The sequence below is a fragment of the Epinephelus fuscoguttatus genome, linkage group LG19, assembly GCF_011397635.1.
Source record: "Epinephelus fuscoguttatus linkage group LG19, E.fuscoguttatus.final_Chr_v1".
NCBI lineage: Eukaryota > Metazoa > Chordata > Actinopteri > Perciformes > Serranidae > Epinephelus > Epinephelus fuscoguttatus.
The window spans coordinates 19,036,527-19,044,631 of NC_064770.1; the positions used below are offsets into that span (position 1 = coordinate 19,036,527).

General features: G+C 40.3%; 1 long non-coding RNA gene across 1 annotated transcript; it reads right to left on the reverse strand.

Moving 5' to 3' along the window:
- Positions 1 to 452: 452 nt before the first annotated feature.
- On the reverse strand, positions 453 to 7,710 carry LOC125879820 (uncharacterized). Its single transcript, XR_007447982.1, has 3 exons — positions 7,636 to 7,710; positions 1,307 to 1,433; positions 453 to 1,120 (listed from the first exon to the last, which is right to left on the reverse strand). It is a non-coding gene; the product is annotated as an uncharacterized LOC125879820 (long non-coding RNA).
- Between the last annotated feature and the right edge of the window lie 395 nt (positions 7,711 to 8,105).

Consider the following 8,105-nt stretch of genomic DNA (forward strand, 5'->3'; position numbering starts at 1 on the left):
CCCCAGAAGGGAAAAAGGTACACATACCCAGCAGTTCAGGAGCAATGTTGACTCATAGTGCAGTCATTCGATTATACCTGATCTTTACTCATCTTATTGCAACACTGTAGACAGTATTTCAATTCACATCAGAGATCCTCCTGAACCTCTGAGATTAGACTTCACAGTTTCAATCCTCTACTCTTTTATATTTCAAGCAAATAAGCTGAAAAATCTATACAGTGAAACTACACTCAGTCACTCAATTGGGGTGTGTGAAATTTATTCAAATAGTTTTGCACTCCAGGATTTACTGCAGATACAGTAAATATAGACACAAACTTCTGGGAGGATGAGGTCAGTTAAAGGAGTGAACTAGGCCACGCGTATCCTCTGAGTTTGAAAGGGATTCGAATTTGAGACAGACTGAATGCTCCGCAGAGTCCAGAGGGATTGAGAGGAGGAGAAAACAGTAGCAGAGATGGGTACAGTCAGGGAGCACAATGCAGCCCATCACACTCTCCGTGTTGTTAGATTTTCCTTGTAAGACCTCATTCCAAGCGCCTTTTGATGCGGGGACATGGCTCACTCAATCATTAAAATTTCCAGAAACTTGCAATTTTATGGAGGATAATAAAAAAGGTCTAATTCAGTAGAAGCAAATAGCACCTTGTGTCCTCGGGCACCCTTATCTCACAAAGAGATATCAGATTGTACACTGTGCACGCAACCAAATTATATTTTTGTTTGCCTCACAGTGCAAAACAATCTTGCAGACATCTAACGAGTGCTTTGAAGTACTGCTTGTATGCCGGGATGAGGCCATTTCTACACTTGAGTTTAATCTTCCAGATGTGCAAAGTGCAATGCTTTCGCTGGTTGATGTTCAGGAATCCTGTTTGTCTCTTTAAGAGTCCTGTACTGGAAAACACAAATAAAGTAGCTGTCCATCTTGTGAACAAACATCCAGATACACAGGGAAAAAATCCATCCACATGAAATAGGGTGCACCATTGGGCTGGAAAGGTGGCGACACGAGGGTTAAGTAGGGTGCAGTCCCTGTCGTCACCCAGGATGGCTTGTTTTGTTCACAGAGCTTTTGCTCAGCCACGATAGCGGCGATAAGCTTGAGATTATTGTTCTGGAAATAGAAAACATACAAATACAACTTGTAACACCTCTGGCAGTCCATCAGCATAATATCATGTTTATACATTATTTATGACTCCGCTCAAAATCCATATATCCTATTCTGCAATACCCTATTAGCGATTATACATTATTTGTCTTCACACACAAAAGATTGCACGGACTTTTTTGAACTTACAAATCCACATGTGCACGCACACACTGCCGCTCTGCAGACAAGCTCCTTTCACACCCGTTGTCAAAGTCTGAGTGCTTCTCATCTCCGTCCTCATTAGACAGCAGCAGATAGCTCGGCTCCATAGCCACTGTGGAAGGAAGCAGCCAGACTCTCTTCAAAACTCACTTGTCAATCAATCTGGGAGATATCAAGATTTCTCTGACCATGCTGTTGTCTGCAGGTTGTGCTGTGGGTCAGACTAGCTCCGTGGAATTTCATGCTGCCCCTCTTATTGTTTGTAAGTTGAAATTCACTCTATAAAAGGTGTTTTATTTTGCCTGTAGAAAACAGCCAATATTTGGTTGAGACAGCATGGGTATATGAATGTGGTGAAGCAGTGCATGATGCTTGGATAATGAATATAAGCCCTGTGTGACAGAGCAACCTGATCTGGGGCATAAAGGAACATATCACTTAAAGGGCTTTGTTAGATTCATGGCAGTTCATATAGTGAGTCATCAATTTATTAGGTACACCTTTACAGTCCAATAAAATCCAATAGCACAGTCCTGCAATGAATCATATATTTGTTAATGACCTTTATTAATCACTCTATGGTCATTGCTGAGGTTAAGTTAGTGCTGCTGTTGAACTGGACTGCTGCAGATTAAGTTCCTGGTGAGTCAGTGACAACAAAAGCTGTTATGAATGGATTACCAGATGGGCCTGATGAGCACAAGCTTGACCCTCACCTGTAAAATGTCACTCTAATTTCTACCTATCTACCAGGAAAAGACTCAAAATGACGACATGACTACAAAGATACAAAGAGACCAAATAGAGCCACAAAATGACCACAAAGTCACAAAAATACCAAAAAGAAACACAGAATGACCTCAAAGAGACACACAATGACCGCAAAGAGACACAAAACTTCAACGACACACAGAATTACCTCAAATGAACACAAAATGACCTCAAAGTGACACAAAATGACCTCAAAGAGACACAGAATGACCTTAAAGAGACACAAAATTATCTCAAAGAGACACAAAATGACCTCAAATAAACACAAAATGACCTCAAAGAGACACAGAATGACCTCAGAGACACAAAATGACCTCAAAGAGACACAAAACAACCTCAAAGAGACACAGAATGACCTCAGAGACACAAAATGACCTCTAAGGGACACAAAACAACCTCAAAGAGACACAAAATGACCTCAAAGAGACACAAAACAACCTCAAAGAGACACAGAATGACCTCAGAGACACAGAATGACCTCAAAGAGACACAGAATGACCTCAGAAACACAACATGACATCAAAGAGACACAGAATGATCTCAGAGACACAAAATCACCTAAAAGAGACACAAAATGACCTCAAAGGAACACAGAATGAACTCAAAGAGACACAAAATGACCTCAAAGAGACACAGAATGACCTCAAAGAGTCACAAAACAACCTCAAAGAGACACAGAATGATGTCAGAGACACAGAATGACCTCAAAGAGACACAGAATGACCTCAGAGACACAAAATGACATCAAAGAGACACAGAATGACCTCAGAGACACAAAATGACCTCAAAGAGACACAACATGACCTCAAAGACACACAAAACAACCTCAAAGAGACACAGAATGACCTCAGAGACACAAAATGACCTCAAAGACACACAAAACAACCTCAAAGAGACACAGAATGACCTCAGAGACACAGAATGACCTCAGAGACACAAAATGACATCAAAGAGACACAGAATGACCTCAGAGAGTCACAAAACAACCTCAAAGAGACACAAAATGACCTCAAAGAGACACAGAATGACCTCAGAGACACAGAATGACCTCAGAGACACAAAATGATGTCAAAGAGACACAGAATGACCTCAGAGACACAAAATGACCTCAAAGAGACACAACATGACCTCAAAGACACACAAAACAACCTCAAAGAGACACAGAATGATCTCAGAGACACAGAATGACCTCAGAGACACAAAATGACATCAAAGAGACACAAAACGACCTCAAAGAGACACAGAATGACCTCAGAGACACAGAATGACCTCAAAGACACACAAAACGACTACAAAGGGACACAAAATGACCCAAAAAATACGCAAAATGACTTCAAAGACACAGAGAACGACTAAAAAAAATATGCAAATTACCTCAAAGACACACATAACAACTACTAAGAAAAGCAAAAGACAGCAAAACCACTGCAATGTTAGTGTGTGTTGCTCCTATGTAGTATTGTTGGTGGTGCCTTTTGCATCTCTGTGCCCAGGGGCCTTTTGTCTCATAATCTGCCCATATGGGCAGTGTCCATATGCACTATGACCCCACGCCTCTAGGGGGAGCATGGATTCCAACTGTCTTCTCGGCCATAACATACAGGTGGCACAAGACCAAACTAGTCCAAAAATAGCATGTGTTGTCACCTAGTGAAAAAAAATCCACAACATGGTCCACCACACAACATAATTTTCCGTTTTAGAAAAGGCGGTCATCAAATAAATATAAAAAAAACGGGAAATAATTATGGTTTTTATTAAAATTATAGATTTCTCACCTGCCACTTGGAAGACTGGGGTTTGATTCATATCCATTGCATCAGCCTGTTTGATCACCATCATTTCAGCCAGCTCTGCCCTCCGTTTTTCGACTCTGCTCTTGTTAAATTGCCTTGCGGCTCCAATCTGCTTCCTCAACTTAATTGATCTGCCATATGCTCATCATTTCTCACTGACCTGTCTGTGCTGACTTTTGGTTCCACCACTGCTGTAATTGCATGTGTTATTCACTGTAGTCTTTGTTTTACTGTTACATTAATTCAGTTAAATGCATGTCTTGTTTTACATGTACTCTATGACTTGCCTGATTTATACGTTACATGTTTCTATTGCACACTTTAATTTATGGTTGCTAATTTTGCTGAATGTCTGGAGCATATATCAGTGTGCATTGCCCCTTTAACAGCAATACATCACAAACCTTTTTGTTGGCTTCAGCATTCAGCACACTGAAACACTCAGCTGGCTTCTGGTTTGGTGACTAAGGCTTATTCACTTAAAGCTGCAGTTGATAACTTTTATGAAAATAACTTTGTGTCATGTTTGCTGAAACTGTCACTTATTCATTACTCCCTACTCACTATATAGGGAGTTCAATTTTGGACGCTACTCAGGTTATTTTCTCTGCATTATTAATTACATCATTGCTGTTGCACAGTTAAAACATGTCACATCAACGTCATCTGGTGGACCATCCATAAGAAATACTGACATGCATATTTGTGATACAAACATGAAATTATACTGAGCATATTCCCTCCAAATTAATAAATAACATTTGCCGTTTGTGTTGTGTTAAGATACGCTGCTCTGCCCATATTAAAGATATTTATAATGTTATACTCCAGAAGGCAAGAGGAGATGGAGCAGCACAATTTCAGCCTGTCCTACTATTGTAAGTAACTTTTTGTTTAATCTTTGTTGTGTTAAAGTTTGTCTTACCAGTCAGTCACGAAATAATTTGGGAATTTACTGTATAATGTTATGCATTATAGCATTATGGCACAAATTAGAGCTAGTAGCTACCCAGCTCGCTAACATTAGCTAGCATTTTTAGCCCTACTCTGTACAGTAACTGTTAAGCACTACAGAAGATAAGTTGCTGATTTATTTTCATCTCTTCAGGGACTGACGACTACACATTAAATAGACAGTTTATTACATGGCAAAAACAAACTTCAACATGTCAATCTAAGTTAAACATGTACAGCAGGTTGTAATCGAGCTCCTCTCTTTTCCCTTGTCCGTCACGGTGTCCGTCTCACATAGTCAATCCGTTCCCTTGGTGCACTGCATGATGGGATATATTGCTTGGTGAGTGACAATCAGTTGTACACAGCTTTTCCCAATGCATTGTGGGATACTTTGAGTCCACTATATCGGGTATAATGATTCTCACTACACATTTGGACAGCACTACAAAATGGCGAACTCACTGTATAGTGGACTATATGTAACAGGTTCAGTTATACTGCAGTAATATGTGTGACAAGTCAAATGTACATTTGTTGAGTAGGCTACTATAATTCCACAAAATGTAATTCAGTTGTTATTACCTGACATGCTAAAGCCTCTCTACTCAATATGTGAAATGTTTGATACTAAGTTTTTCTACCTATACGTACACTTTCCTGGGTATATATTGGGGGTATATATAAAGAGGTGTCTCCTGCCTTACCTCTCCCCTTTTGCTGTTGTACTCCATGGGACAGGTAAGTAAGTATGCTAACATAATCTTGTGTTGCTTAATTTGTGTAGGGGCTGGAGTTTGTATGGTTGTGTATGACAAAGGGTTTTGTTTTGCCACTCTGTCAGGAGAGGAATAAACGGAGATCGCCTGCGAAGATATCCACAGTCTGGGTCTCTTTATATCTACACAACGCAGACAACACTAGAGTCCACTGGTTACATATGTAGTGAGTAGTCAGTGATTTCAGACACAATACTATGTTCTAAAATAAGTACATGACACAGATTATTTGTGAGAACAATGTCCCTCCTCCACTTCTAACTGCTTCTTCTGGCATATACTAGAGTCGACCTTGGGGTACCTAAAACAACCAATCAGTGCTGAGAAGTCTCTAACACAGTTCAGTCAGGTCACTCACAGCTCATGAACTGCAGTCAGACTACCAAACTAGGCAGCACTGAACAAATATAAATCAGGATTCTGTTACTGCAACATATTTTAGTGTACTGTTTAGCTGTAAAATGAGAAAGTTCATGAACCAGCACCGCCCACCGCTTGGACAAGCTTCTTATTTTATAGTTAAGAGTCCATTAAAATATGTTTCTAAAAACATCTGAGGTGAGAAATGGGCAATGCAGTAACATAATCTTGATTTATATTTAATTAGACCTGCTTAGTTTGACAGTTTGACTACAGTTCACAAGCAGTGAGTGACATAAATGATAGATGAATCAGAGACTCATCCACTATGATTGGTTGTTTTAGTATACATGTGGTAACCCCATCCAGGCAGAGGTATGTGATTTTTTTCACAGGTTATCCATCTCATTTAGTTGTTGTGTGAATATAGTGACAGTTTCAGCAAATACAACAGAAGTTATTTTATGTAAAAGTTACCAACTACAGTCCTAACATCACGTGGCATGTCTACTTTCCCATGCCACAGCAGAGGGTCACACCCTCGGATCCACATCCACTCTGCATCCATTCCGTCCCTCTGACCTCTGCATCCCCATCTCACACCACAGTGCCATTCCTCTCTACTTGGAATTTTGTTCTCAGTTAACACAAACACTCCCCGGACCATTACTTTAAGAAATCTAAAGGGACGTTCATTCTGCCCTTTTAACGGTTCTGGTCAAGACCTTTCCCTCTTTGAACCTACATACTCCACCTCCACCTGTCTCCTCTTGTTTCTTTACCCAGTACTATAATAATAAAGCATGAAAGCTGTGTTGTACATTAGACAGAGTGCACAGCTCATGACAAACATGCTCATGGTCACAAATAGTACATAACATATTTCCGTTTCCTTCACTGTGGTGCTCTCAGTATTTGAGACTTCTCCTACTTTCACGGCAACAGAGGCTTCTCCAGGTTTTTCAACTAAGTATTTGTCTTCCGTCCATTCCATTTTGTATTTACTTCTCCAGAAAATCTATTTGCAGGCTTTTAACAAGCACTCCAAGACCAAGCAAGATGTGCATTTGGTTTTTCTTTCTGCCAGAGGTATGAGAAAAAAAAAAAAAAAAGTAACAGGCACACCATCAGACCAAAACCAATTTTGCACTTAATGCAAATGAGATAAAAAGAAAGAAAGAAAAGAAAACCCACCTCCGCTTGGCAATGTAATAGAACGGTTTAAAATCCTGTTTGTTGAAAGTTAGATTTACCACCGACGGGTCAGCTCATGATAACTTATACACACAGGGCGGTTCTGACCCTTAAGATAGAGGGTGATTATTGTTTTCTAGTTAAACGCATTGAGACTTTTGGTATTGCCAACATGTCCCGGGATCAAAGCGCTCTTTAGCACTTATACTATCACTGAAATTCACTTGGAAGCGAACAATACAAATGGCTGGATCTATTCCATAGTACGCTTGGCAGGAATTTTAGAGGTCAGTGTGGATTAAATAGCTTAAATGAAAAATCTTCTCATTTAGTTACAGTGCAGCTGAAATTGGCATTAATCTCGTCTTTGCTGAAACAAAGGACTCAGTTTCATTGAAATCCCACAGCATATGTGAAGACTCTGGAGCTAATGCAACAAATATTGTGTGGCTAAATTTACCTGGTGTCTTTACATCAGTGCATCTTTAGGGTTTTGTCACGTGTGTCTCATGCTCACTTGGTACGCCCGTTTGGGACCATCATAGCCTCTAAAACAGATAAAACAATCAGGTTATATTTAGTTTAGCTAAAGTAATTGCACAGGTAATAAGTATAATAGCTGCATGAAAGTAGTAGACTTACACTGTGCCTGTGATGTTTCAGTTTGTTGCGTGGTAAAAAATGAGACACAGCTCTGTGCCAGGCTGAGGCAGAGGGTACAGAAGGTGTAGCTGCAGTCTCCTGAACACAAGCCAGAGAACACGTCCACACACATCTGGCAGCAGATGTCACAGCAGTGTTCAGAGCAATATCTCCAGTCGTCACACACACACGAGCAGCCACCAGCCGGTCTGCATTCCTCCTTACTTTGCAGGCAGGAGTTGCAAGGCTTGCAAGACTGTAACCCCATGGGTCTGCCTGTTAAAAACA